We start from the raw sequence: 14,140 nt of genomic DNA, 5'->3' as shown, positions 1-14,140 counted from the left end.
CCCCTGTACTGCGTGCAGAGCAATTCCGTCTTGCACATCACACATGAAAGGAGCCTTGATTTCCTTGATGGCACTCCAGAGAAACCCCAAGAACACTGTTTCAAGGATAGAGGGATCCTGAGGTCACTGTAGCAACACGAAAGAACTCTGTGGACCAAAAATTAACTCGAAAAGAGAGGTTAGTCCCTGGATTCGTCTCCAGAGGAATACCACCTTACCACAAGCACCTCAAGAGGAGGCTTCTCTCAGCTCTAGGTATGTGAGAGGGACCCTGAGTTTGCGGCCTCAAGTGGAATGGACACCGCGATGCCCTGACTCGAAATAAGGCCGGATATCCCTGCAGTGACTTCAATGCAGGCTCGTCTTGCATCTCCCAGGACGAAAGGATGTCTGAATCCCCTGTGGAAAGCACAGAGAAAAACTTAGTTCCCCACCTCATCGCGACCGATAGCCTCACATCCTTTGAAAACTCCAGAGGTACGCGGAGATCAGTGCCTCCAAAGGAGACGATGCCTGACTCCTCGTGAAACTTGATAGGAGTCCCAGGATTCCTGTGGCACTTGGAAAGGGACACTTGGTCTCCCGCCTCAGCTGGAGAGGCGTCCCAATTGCCCTGCCAAGCCTCGAGGAGAATCCAGAGTTGTCCCTCGCAACTAGGCAGGAGTCCTGACGTCGCTGAAGAAACGCGTGGGTGGAAGGGCCATCCCCGTCTTAACTCGAGAATATACCCCAGGTTCCCGCCGCAACTCGAGAAAAACCATGAGACTTCCCCCTCGCCGCGAGATGAGGCCCGATTCCCCTGCACTGCGTGCAGAGCAATTCCGTGTTGCACATCACACATGAAAGGAGCCTTGATTTCCTTGATGGCACTCCAGAGAAACCCCAAGAACACTGTTTCAAGGCTAGAGGGATCCTGAGGTCACTGTAGCAACACGAAAGAGCTCCGTGGGCCAAAAATCAACTCGAGATGAGAGGTTAGTCCATGACTTCGACTCCAGAGGAATACCACCTTACCACAAGCACCTCAAGAGGAGGCTTCTCTCAGCTCTAGGTATGTGAGAGGGACCCTGAGTTTGCGGCCTCAAGTGGAATGGACACCGCGATGCCCTGACGCAAAATAAGGCTGGATATCCCTGCAGTGACTTGAATGCAGGCTCGTCTTGCATCTCCTAAGATGAAAGGATGTCTGAATCCCCTGTGGAGACCACAGAGAAAGACCTAGTTCCCCACCTCATCGCGACCGGAGGCCTCACATCCTTTGAAAACTCCAGAGGTACACGGAGATCAGTGCCTCCAAAGGAGACGATGCCTGACTCCTCGTGAAACTTGATAGGAGTCCCAGGATTCCTGTGGCACGTGGAAAGGGACCCTTGGTCTCCCGCCTCAGCTGGAGAGGCGTCCCAATTGCCCTGCCAAGCCTCGAGGAGAATCCCAGGTTGTGTCTCGCAACTAGGCAAGAGTCCTGACGTGGCTGAACAAACACGTGTGTGGAAGGGCCATCCCCGTCGTAACTCGAGAATATACCCCAGGTACCCGCCGCAACTCGAGAAAAACCATGAGACTTCCCCCTCGCCGCGAGATGAGGCCCGATTCCCCTGCACTGCGTGCAGAGCAATTCCGTGTTGCACATCACACATGAAAGGAGCCTTGATTTCCTTGATGGCACTCCAGAGAAACCCCAAGAACACTGTTTCAAGGCTAGAGGGATCCTGAGGTCACTGTAGCAACACGAAAGAGCTCCGTGGACCAAGAATCAACACGAGATGAGAGGTTAGTCCCTGGCTTCGACTCCTGAGGAATACCACCTTACCACAAGCACCTCAAGAGGAGGCTTCTCTCAGCTCTAGGTATGTGAGAGGGACCCTGAGTTTGCGGCCTCAAATGGAATGGACACCGCGATGCCCTGACTCGAAATAAGGCCGGATATCCCTGCAGTGACTTGAATGCAGGCTCGTCTTGCATTTCCCAAGACGAAAGGATGTCTGAATCCCCTGTGGAGACCACAGAGAAAGACCTAGTTCCCCACCTCATCGCGACCGGAGGCCTCACATCCTTTGAAAATTCCAGAGGTATGCGGAGATCAGTGCCTCCAAAGGAGACGATGCCTGACTCCTCGTGAAACTTGATAGCAGTCCCAGGATTCTTGTGGCACGTGGAAAGGGACCCTTGGTCTCCCGCCTCAGCTGGAGAGGCGTTTCAATTGCCCTGCCAAGCCTCGAGGAGAATCCAGAGTTGTCCCTCGCAACTAGGCAGGAGTCCTGACGTGGCTGAGCAAACACGTGGGTGGAAGGGCCATCCCCGTCGTAACTCGAGAATATACCCCAGGTTCCCGCCGCAACTCGAGAAAAACCATGAGACTTCCCCCTCGATGCGAGAAGAGGCCCGATTCCCCTGTACTGCGTGCAGAGCAATTCCGTCTTGCACATCACACATGAAAGGAGCCTTGATTTCCTTGATGGCACTCCAGAGAAACCCCAAGAACACTGTTTCAAGGATAGAGGGATCCTGAGGTCACTGTAGCAACACGAAAGAACTCTGTGGACCAAAAATCAACTCGAAAAGAGAGGTTAGTCCCTGGATTCGTCTCCAGAGGAATACCACCTTACCACAAGCACCTCAAGAGGAGGCTTCTCTCAGCTCTAGGTATGTGAGAGGGACCCTGAGTTTGCGGCCTCAAGTGGAATGGACACCGCGATGCCCTGACTCGAAATGAGGCCGGATATCCCTGCAGTGACTTGAATGCAGGCTCGTCTTGCATCTCCCAGGACGAAAGGATGTCTGAATCCCCTGTGGAAAGCACAGAGAAAGACTTAGTTCCCCACCTCATCGCGACCGATAGCCTCCCATCCTTTGAAAACTCCAGAGGTACGCGGAGATCAGTGCCTCCAAAGGAGACGATGCCTGACTCCTCGTGAAACTTGATAGGAGTCCCAGGATTCCTGTGGCACTTGGAAAGGGACACTTGGTCTCCCGCCTCACCTGGAGAGGCGTCCCAATTGCCCTGCCAAGCCTCGAGGAGAATCCAGAGTTGTCCCTCGCAACTAGGCAGGAGTCCTGACGTCGCTGAAGAAACACGTGGGTGGAAGGGCCATCCCCGTCGTAACTCGAGAATATACCCCAGGTTCCCACAGCAACTCGAGAAAAACCATGAGACTTCCCCCTCGCCGCGAGATGAGGCCCGATTCCCCTGCACTGCGTGCAGAGCAATTCCGTGTTGCACATCACACATGAAAGGAGCCTTGATTTCCTTGATGGCACTCCAGAGAAACCCCAAGAACACTGTTTCAAGGCTAGAGGGATCCTGAGGTCACTGTAGCAACACGAAAGAGCTCCGTGGGCCAAAAATCAACTCGAGATGAGAGGTTAGTCCCTGGCTTCGACTCCAGAGGAATAACACCTTACCACAAGCACCTCAAGAGGAGGCTTCTCTCAGCTCTAGGTATGTGAGAGGGACCCTGAGTTTGCGGCCTCAAGTGGAATGGACACCGCGATGCCCTGACTCGAAATAAGGCCGGATATCCCTGCAGTGACTGGAATGCAGGCTCGTCTTGCATCTCCCAAGACGAAAGGTTGTCTGAATCCCCTGTGGAGACCACAGCGAAAGACCTAGTTCCCCACCTCATCGCGACAGGAGGCCTCACATCCTTTGAAAACTCCAGAGGTATGCGGAGATCAGTGCCTCCAAAGGAGACGATGCCTGACTCCTCGTGAAACTTGATAGGAGACCCAGGATTCCTGTGGCACGTGGAAAGGGACCCTTGGTCTCCCGTCTCAGCTGGAGAGGCGTCCCAATTGCCCTGCAAAGCCTCGAGGAGAATCCCGAGTTGTCCCTCGCAACTAGGCAGGAGTCCTGACATGGCTGAACACACACGTGGGTGGAAGGGCCATCCCCGTCGGAACTCGAGAATATACCCCAGGTTCCCGCCGCAACTCGAGAAAAACCATGAGACTTCCCCCTCCCCACGAGATGAGGCCCGATTCCCCTGCACTGCGTGCAGAGCAATTCCGTGTTCCACATCACACATGAAAGGAGCCTTGATTTCCTTGATGGCACTCCAGAGAAACCCCAAGAACACTGTTTCAAGGCTAGAGGGATCCTGAGGTCACTGTAGCAACACGAAAGAGCTCCGTGGGCCAAAAATCAACTCGAGATGAGAGGTTAGTCCCTGGCTTCGACTCCAGAGGAATACCACCTTACCACAAGCACCTCAAGAGGAGGCTTCTCTCAGCTCTAGGTATGTGAGAGGGACCCTGAGTTTGCGGCCTCAAGTGGAATGGACACCGCGATGCCCTGACGCGAAATAAGGCTGGATATCCCTGCAGTGACTTGAATGCAGGCTCGTCTTGCATCTCCCAAGATGAAAGGATGTCTGAATCCCCTGTGGAGACCACAGAGAAAGACCTAGTTCCCCACCTCATTGCGACCGGAGGCCTCACATCCTTTGAAAACTCCAGAGGTACGCGGCGATCAGTGCCTCCAAAGGAGACGATGCCTGACTCCTCGTGAAACTTGATAGGAGTCCCAGGATTCCTGTGGCACGTGGAAAGGGACCCTTGGTCTCCCGCCTCAGCTGGAGAGGCGTCCCAATTGCCTTGCCAAGCCTCGAGGAGAATCCCGAGTTGTGTCTCGCAACTAGGCAGGAGTCCTGACGTGGCTGAACAAACACGTGGGTGGAAGGGCCATCCCCGCCGTAACTCGAGAATATACCCCAGGTTCCCGCCGCAACTCGAGAAAAACCATGAGACTTCCGCCTCGATGCGAGATGAGGCCCGATTCCCCTGTACTGCGTGCAGAGCAATTCCGTCTTGCACATCACACATGAAAGGAGCCTTGATTTCCTTGATGGCACTCCAGAGAAACCCTAAGAACACTGTTTCAAGGATAGAGGGATCCTGAGGTCACTGTAGCAACACGAAAGAACTCTGTGGACCAAAAATCTACTCGGAAAGAGAGGTTAGTCCCTGGATTCGTCTCCAGAGGAATAACACCTTACCACAAGCACCTCAAGAGGAGGCTTCTCTCAGCTCTAGGTATGTGAGAGGGACCCTGAGTTTGCGGCCTCAAGTGGAATGGACACCGCGATGCCCTGACTCGAAATAAGGCCGGATATCACTGCAGTGACTTCAATGCAGGCTCGTCTTGCATCTCCCAGGACGAAAGGATGTCTGAATCCCCTGTGGAAAGCACAGAGAAAGACTTAGTTCCCCACCTCATCGCGACCGATAGCCTCACATCCTTTGAAAACTCCAGAGGTCCGCGGAGATCAGTGCCTCCAAAGGAGACGATGCCTGACTCCTCGTGAAACTTGATAGGAGTCCCAGGATTCCTGTGGCACTTGGAAAGGGACACTTGGTCTCCCGCCTCAGCTGGAGAGGCGTCCCAATTGCCCTGCCAAGCCTCGAGGAGAATCCAGAGTTGTCCCTCGCAACTAGGCAGGAGTCCTGACGTCGCTGAAGAAACACGTGGGTGGAAGGGCCATCCCCGTCGTAACTCGAGAATATACCCCAGGTTCCCGCCGCAACTCGAGAAAAACCATGAGACTTCCCCCTCGCCGCGAGATGAAGCCCGATTCCCCTGCACTGCATGCAGAGCAATTCCGTGTTGCACATCACACATGAAAGGAGCCTTGATTTCCTTCATGGCACTCCAGAGAAACCCCAAGAACACTGTTTCAAGGCTAGAGGGATCCTGAGGTCACTGTAGCAACACGAAAGAGCTCCGTGGGCCAAAAATCAACTCGAGATGAGAGGTTAGTCCCTGGCTTCGACTCCAGAGGAATACCACCTTACCACAAGCACCTCAAGAGGAGGCTTCTCTCAGCTCTAGGTATGTGAGAGGGACCCTGAGTTTGCGGCCTCAAGTGGAATGGACACCGCGATGCCCTGACGCGAGATAAGGCTGGATATCCCTGCAGTGACTTGAATGCAGGCTCGTCTTGCATCTCCCAAGATGAAAGGATGTCTGAATCCCCTGTGGAGACCACAGAGAAAGACCTAGTTCCCCACCTCATCGCGACCGGAGGCCTCACATCCTTTGAAAACTCCAGAGGTAGGCGGAGATCAGTGCCTCCAAAGGAGACGATGCCTGACTCCTCGTGAAACTTGATAGGAGTCCCAGGATTCCTGTGGCACGTGGAAAGGGACCCTTGGTCTCCCGCCTCAGCTGGAGAGGCGTCCCAATTGCCTTGCCAAGCCTCGAGGAGAATCCCGAGTTGTGTCTCGCAACTAGGCAAGAGTCCTGACGTGGCTGAACAAACACGTGTGTGGAAGGGCCCTCCCTGTCGTAACTCGAGAATATACCCCAGGTTCCCGCCGCAACTCGAGAAAAACCATGAGACTTCCCCCTCGCCGCGAGATGAGGCCCGATTTCCCTGCACTGCGTGCAGAGCAATTTTGTGTTGCACATCACACATGAAAGGAGCCTTGATTTCCTTGATGGCACTCCAGAGAAACCCCAAGAACACTGTTTCAAGCCTAGAGGGATCCTGAGGTCACTGTAGCAACACGAAAGAGCTCCGTGGACCAAAAATCAACTCGAGATGAGAGGTTAGTCCCTGGCTTCGATTCCAGAGGAATATCACCTTACCACAAGCACCTCAAGAGGAGGCTTCTCTCAGCTCTAGGTATGTGAGAGGGACCCTGAGTTTGCGGCCTCAAGTGGAATGGACACCGTGATGCCCTGACTCGAAATAAGGCCGGATATCCCTGCAGTGACTGGAATGCAGGCTCGTCTTGCATCTCCCAAGACGAAAGGGTGTCTGAATCCCCTGTGGAGACCACAGAGAAAGACCTAGTTCCCCACCTCATCGTGACAGGAGGCCTCAAAATCTTTGAAAACTCCAGAGGTACGCGGAGATCAGTGCCTCCAAAGGAGACGATGCCTGACTCCTCGTGAAACTTGATAGGAGACCCAGGATTCCTTTGGCACGTGGAAAGGGACCCTTGGTCTCCCGCCTCAGCTGGAGAGGCGTTCCAATTGCCCTGCCAAGCCTCGAGGAGAATCCAGAGTTGTCCCTCGCAACTAGGCAGGAGTCCTGTCGTGGCTGAACAAACACGTGGGTGGAAGGGCCATCCCCGTCGTAACTCGAGAATATACCCCAGGTTCCCGCCGCAACTCGAGAAAAACCATGAGACTTCCCCCTCGCCGCGAGATGAAGCCCGATTCCCCTGCACTGCATGCAGAGCAATTCCGTGTTGCACATCACACATGAAAGGAGCCTTGATTTCCTTCATGGCACTCCAGAGAAACCCCAAGAACACTGTTTCAAGGCTAGAGGGATCCTGAGGTCACTGTAGCAACACGAAAGAGCTCCGTGGGCCAAAAATCAACTCGAGATGAGAGGTTAGTCCCTGGCTTCGACTCCAGAGGAATACCACCTTACCACAAGCACCTCAAGAGGAGGCTTCTCTCAGCTCTAGGTATGTGAGAGGGACCCTGAGTTTGCGGCCTCAAGTGGAATGGACACCGCGATGCCCTGACGCGAGATAAGGCTGGATATCCCTGCAGTGACTTGAATGCAGGCTCGTCTTGCATCTCCCAAGATGAAAGGATGTCTGAATCCCCTGTGGAGACCACAGAGAAAGACCTAGTTCCCCACCTCATCGCGACCGGAGGCCTCACATCCTTTGAAAACTCCAGAGGTAGGCGGAGATCAGTGCCTCCAAAGGAGACGATGCCTGACTCCTCGTGAAACTTGATAGGAGTCCCAGGATTCCTGTGGCACGTGGAAAGGGACCCTTGGTCTCCCGCCTCAGCTGGAGAGGCGTCCCAATTGCCTTGCCAAGCCTCGAGGAGAATCCCGAGTTGTGTCTCGCAACTAGGCAAGAGTCCTGACGTGGCTGAACAAACACGTGTGTGGAAGGGCCCTCCCTGTCGTAACTCGAGAATATACCCCAGGTTCCCGCCGCAACTCGAGAAAAACCATGAGACTTCCCCCTCGCCCCGAGATGAGGCCCGATTTCCCTGCACTGCGTGCAGAGCAATTTTGTGTTGCACATCACACATGAAAGGAGCCTTGATTTCCTTGATGGCACTCCAGAGAAACCCCAAGAACACTGTTTCAAGGCTAGAGGGATCCTGAGGTCACTGTAGCAACACGAAAGAGCTCCGGGGACCAAAAATCAACTCGAGATGAGAGGTTAGTCCCTGGCTTCGATTCCAGAGGAATATCACCTTACCACAAGCACCTCAAGAGGAGGCTTCTCTCAGCTCTAGGTATGTGAGAGGGACCCTGAGTTTGCGGCCTCAAGTGGAATGGACACCGTGATGCCCTGACTCTTAATAAGGCCGGATATCCCTGCAGTGACTGGAATGCACGCTCGTCTTGCATCTCCCAAGACGAAAGGGTGTCTGAATCCCCTGTGGAAAGCACAGAGAAAGACCTAGTTCCCCACCTCATCGTGACAGGAGGCCTCAAAATCTTTGAAAACTCCAGAGGTACGCGGAGATCAGTGCCTCCAAAGGAGACGATGCCTGACTCCTCGTGAAACTTGATAGGAGACCCAGGATTCCTTTGGCACGTGGAAAGGGACCCTTGGTCTCCCGCCTCAGCTGGTGAGGCGTTCCAATTGCCCTGCCAAGCCTCGAGGAGAATCCAGAGTTGTCCCTCGCAACTAGGCAGGAGTCCTGTCGTGGCTGAACAAACACGTGGGTGGAAGGGCCATCCCCGTCGTAACTCGAGAATATACCCCAGGTTCCCGCCACAACTCGAGAAAAACCATGAGACTTCCCCCTCGATGCGAGATGAGGCCCGATTCCCCTGTACTGCGTGCAGAGCAATTCCGTCTTGCACATCACACATGAAAGGAGCCTTGATTTCCTTGATGGCACTCCAGAGAAACCCCAAGAACACTGTTTCAAGGATAGAGGGATCCTGAGGTCACTGTAGCAACACGAAAGAACTCTGTGAAGCAAAAATCAACTCGAGATGAGAGGTTAGTCCCTGGATTCGTCTCCAGAGGAATACCACCTTACCACAAGCACCTCAAGAGGAGGCTTCTCTCAGCTCTAGGTATGTGAGAGGGACCCTGAGTTTGCGGCCTCAAGTGGAATGGACACCGCGATGCCCTGACTCGAAATAAGGCCGGATATCCCTGCAGTGACTTGAATGCAGGCTCGTCTTGCATCTCCTAAGATGAAAGGATGTCTGAATCCCCTGTGGAGACCACAGAGAAAGACCTAGTTCCCCACCTCATCGCGACCGGAGGCCTCACATCCTTTGAAAACTCCAGAGGTACGCGGAGATCAGTGCCTCCAAAGGAGACAATGCCTGACTCCTCGTGAAACTTGATAGGAGTCCCAGGATTCCTGTGGCACGTGGAAAGGGACCCTTGGTCTCCCGCCTCAGCTGGAGAGGCGTCCCAATTTCCTTGCCAAGCCTCGAGGAGAATCTCAGGTTGTGTCTCGCAACTAGGCAAGAGTCCTGACGTGGCTGAACAAACACGTGTGTGGAAGGGCCATCACCGTCGTAACTCGAGAATATACCCCAGGTACCCGCCGCAACTCGAGAAAAACCATGAGACTTCCCCCTCGCCGCGAGATGAGGCCCGATTCCCCTGCACTGCGTGCAGAGCAATTCCGTGTTGCACATCACACATGAAAGGAGCCTTGATTTCCTTGATGGCACTCCAGAGAAACCCCAAGAACACTGTTTCAAGGCTAGAGGGATCCTGAGGTCACTGTAGCAACACGAAAGAGCTCCGTGGACCAAGAATCAACACGAGATGAGAGGTTAGTCCCTGGCTTCGACTCCTGAGGAATACCACCTTACCACAAGCACCTCAAGAGGAGGCTTCTCTCAGCTCTAGGTATGTGAGAGGGACCCTGAGTTTGTGGCCTCAAGTGGAATGGACACCGCGATGCCCTGACTCGAAATAAGGCCGGATATCCCTGTAGTGACTTGAATGCAGGCTCGTCTTGCTTTTCCCAAGACGAAAGGATGTCTGAATCCCCTGTGGAGACCACAGAGAAAGACCTAGTTCCCCACCTCATCGCGACCGGAGGCCTCACATCCTTTGAAAACTCCAGAGGTACGCGGAGATCAGTGCCTCCAAAGGAGACGATGCCTGACTCCTCGTGAAACTTGATAGGAGTCCCAGGATTCCTGTGGCACGTGGAAAGGGACCCTTGGTCTCCCGCCTCAGCTGGAGAGGCGTCCCAATTGCCTTGCCAAGCCTCGAGGAGAATCCCGAGTTGTGTCTCGCAACTAGGCAAGAGTCCTGACGTGGCTGAACAAACACGTGTGTGGAAGGGCCCTCCCTGTCGTAACTCGAGAATATACCCCAGGTTCCCGCCGCAACTCGAGAAAAACCATGAGACTTCCCCCTCGCCGCGAGATGAGGCCCGATTCCCCTGCACTGCGTGCAGAGCAATTCTGTGTTGCACATCACACATGAAAGGAGCCTTGATTTCCTTGATGGCACTCCAGAGAAAACCCAAGAACACTGTTTCAAGGCTAGAGGGATCCTGAGGTCACTGTAGCAACACGAAAGAACTCTGTGGACCAAAAATCAACTCGAAATGAGAGGTTAGTCCCTGGATTCGTCTCCAGAGGAATACCACCTTACCACAAGCACCTCAAGAGGAGGCTTCTCTCAGCTCTAGGTATGTGAGAGGGACCCTGAGTTTGCGGCCTCAAGTGGAATGGACACCGCGATGCCCTGACTCGAAATAAGGCCGGATATCCCTGCAGTGACTTGAATGCAGGCTCGTCTTGCATCTCCCAAGACGAAAGGATGTCTGAATCCCCTGTGGAGACCACAGAGAAAGACCTAGTTCCCCACCTCATCGCGACCGATAGCCTCACATCCTTTGAAAACTCCAGAGGTACGCGGAGATCAGTGCCTCCAAAGGAGACGATGCCTGACTCCTCGTGAAACTTGATAGGAGTCCCAGGATTCTTGTGGCACGTGGAAAGGGACCCTTGGTCTCCCGCCTCAGCTGGAGAGGCGTTCCAATTGCCCTGCCAAGCCTCGAGGAGAATCCCGAGTTGTCCCTCGCAACTAGGAAGGAGTCCTGACGTGGCTGAACAAACACGTGGGTGGAAGGGCCATCCCCGTCGTAACTCGAAAATATACCCCAGGTTCCCGCCGCAACTCGAGAAAAACCATGAGACTTCCCCCTCGATGCGAGATGAGGCCCGATTCCCCTGTACTGCGTGCAGAGCAATTCCGTCTTGCACATCACACATGAAAGGAGCCTTGATTTCCTTGATGGCACTCCAGAGAAACCCCAAGAACACTGTTTCAAGGCGAGAGGGATCCTGAGGTCACTGTAGCAACACGAAAGAACTCTGTGGACCAAAAATCAACTCGAAAAGAGAGGTTAGTCCCTGGATTCGTCTCCAGAGGAATACCACCTTACCACAAGCACCTCAAGAGGAGGCTTCTCTCAGCTCTAGGTATGTGAGAGGGACCCTGAGTTTGCGGCCTCAAGTGGAATGGACACCGCGATGCCCTGACTCGAAATAAGGCCGGATATCCCTGCAGTGACTGCAATGCAGGCTCGTCTTGCATCTCCCAAGACGAAAGGATGTCTGAATCCCCTGTGGAAAGCACAGAGAAAGACTTAGTTCCCCACCTCATCGCGACCGATAGCCTCACATCCTTTGAAAACTCCAGAGGTACGCGGAGATCAGTGCCTCCAAAGGAGACGATGCCTGACTTCTCGTGAAACTTGATAGGAGTCCCAGGATTCCTGTGGCACTTGGAAAGGGACACTTGGTCTCCCGCCTCAGCTGGAGAGGCGTCCCAATTGCCCTGCCAAGCCTCGAGGAGAATCCAGAGTTGTCCCTCGCAACTAGGCAGGAGTCCTGACGTCGCTGAAGAAACACATGGGTGGAAGGGCCATCCCCGTCGTAACTCGAGAATATACCCCAGGTTCCCGCCGCAACTCGAGAAAAACCATGAGACTTCCTCCTCGCTGCGAGATGAGGCCCGATTCCCCTGCACTGCGTGCAGAGCAATTCCGTGTTGCACATCACACATGAAAGGAGCCTTGATTTCCTTGATGGCACTCCAGAGAAACCCCAAGAACACTGTTTCAAGGCTAGAGGGATCCTGAGGACACTGTAGCAACACGAAAGAGCTCCGTGGGCCAAAAATCAACTCGAGATGAGAGGTTAGTCCCTGGCTTCGACTCCAGAGGAATACCACCTTACCACAAGCACCTCAAGAGGAGGCTTCTCTCAGCTCTAGGTATGTGAGAGGGACCCTGAGTTTGCAGCCTCAAGTGGAATGGACACCGCGATGCCCTGACGCGAAATAAGGCTGGATATCCCTGCAGTGACTTGAATGCAGGCTCGTCTTGCATCTCCCAAGATGAAAGGATGTCTGAATCCCCTGTGGAGACCACAGAGAAATACCTAGTTCCCCACCTCATCGCGACCGGAGGCCTCACATCCTTTGAAAACTCCAGAGGTACGCGGAGATCAGTGCCTCCAAAGGAGACGATGCCTGACTCCTCGTGAAACTTGATAGGAGTCCCAGGATTCCTGTGGCACGTGGAAAGGCACCCTTGGTCTCCCGCCTCAGCTGGAGAGGCGTCCCAATTGCCTTGCCAAGCCTCGAGGAGAATCCCGAGTTGTGTCTCGCAACTAGGCAAGAGTGCTGACGTGGCTGAACAAACACGTGTGTGGAAGGGCCATCCCCGTCGTAACTCGAGAATATACCCCAGGTTCCCACCGCAACTCGAGAAAAACCATGAGATTTCCCCTCGCCGCGAGATGAGGCCCGATTCCCCTGTACTGCGTGCAGAGCAATTCCGTCTTGCACATCACACATGAAAGGAGCCTTGATTTCCTTGATGGCACTCCAGAGAAACCCCAAGAACACTGTTTCAAGGATAGAGGGATCCTGAGGTCACTGTAGCAACACGAAAGAACTCTGTGGACCAAAAATCAACTCGAAATGAGAGGTTAGTCCCTGGATTCGTCTCCAGAGGAATAACACCTTACCACAAGCACCTCAAGAGGAGGCTTTTCTCAGCTCTAGGTATGTGAGAGGGACCCTGAGTTTGCGGCCTCAAGTGGAATGGACACCGCGATGCCCTGACTCGAAATAAGGCCGGATATCCCTGCAGTGACTTCAATGCAGGCTCGTCTTGCATCTCCCAGGAAGAAAGGATGTCTGAATCCCCTGTGGAAAGCACAGAGAAAGACTTAGTTCCCCACCTCATCGCGACCGATAGCCTCACATCCTTTGAAAACTCCAGAGGTACGCGGAGATCAGTGCCTCCAAAGGAGACGATGCCTGACTCCTCGTGAAACTTGATAGGAGTCCCAGGATTCCTGTGGCACTTGGAAAGGGACACTTGGTCTCCCGCCTCAGCTGGAGAGGCGTCCCAATTGCCCTGCCAAGCCTCGAGGAGAATCCAGAGTTGTCCCTCGCAACTTGGCAGGAGTCCTGACGTTACTGAAGAAACACGTGGGTGGAAGGGCCATCCCCGTCGTAACTCGAGAATATACCCCAGGTTCCCGCCGCAACTCGAGAAAAACCATGAGACTTCCCCCTCGCCGCGAGATGAGGCCCGATTCCCCTGCACTGCGTGCAGAGCAATTCTGTGTTGCACATCACACATGAAAGGAGCCTTGATATCCTTGATGGCACTCCAGAGAAACCCCAAGAACACTGTTTCAAGGATAGAGGGATCCTGAGGTCACTGTAGCAACACGAAAAAGCTCCGTGGACCAAGAATCAACATGAGATGAGAGGTTAGTCCCTGGCTTCGACTCCTGAGGAATACCACCTTACCACAAGCACCTCAAGAGGAGGCTTCTCTCAGCTCTAGGTATGTGAGAGGGATCCTGAGTTTGCGGCCTCAAGTGGAATGGACACCGCGATGCCCTGACTCGAAATAAGGCCGGATATCCCTGCAGTGACTTGAATGCAGGCTCGTCTTGCATCTCCCAAGAAGAAAGGATGTCTGAATCCCCTGTGGAGACCACAGAAAAACACCTAGTTCCCCACCTCATCGCGACCGGAGGCCTCACATCCTTTGAAAACTACAGAGGTACGCGGAGATCAGTGCCTCCAAAGGAGACGATGCCTGACTCCTCGTGAAACTTGATAGGAGTCCCAGGATTCTTGTGGCACGTGGAAAGGGACCCTTGGTCTCCCGCCTCAGCTGGAGAGGCGTTCCAAT

This window comes from Cervus elaphus, chromosome 22 (assembly GCF_910594005.1).
Source record: "Cervus elaphus chromosome 22, mCerEla1.1, whole genome shotgun sequence".
NCBI classification, from domain to species: Eukaryota; Metazoa; Chordata; class Mammalia; order Artiodactyla; family Cervidae; genus Cervus; species Cervus elaphus.
Note: the sequence above shows the minus strand (reverse complement) of the source record.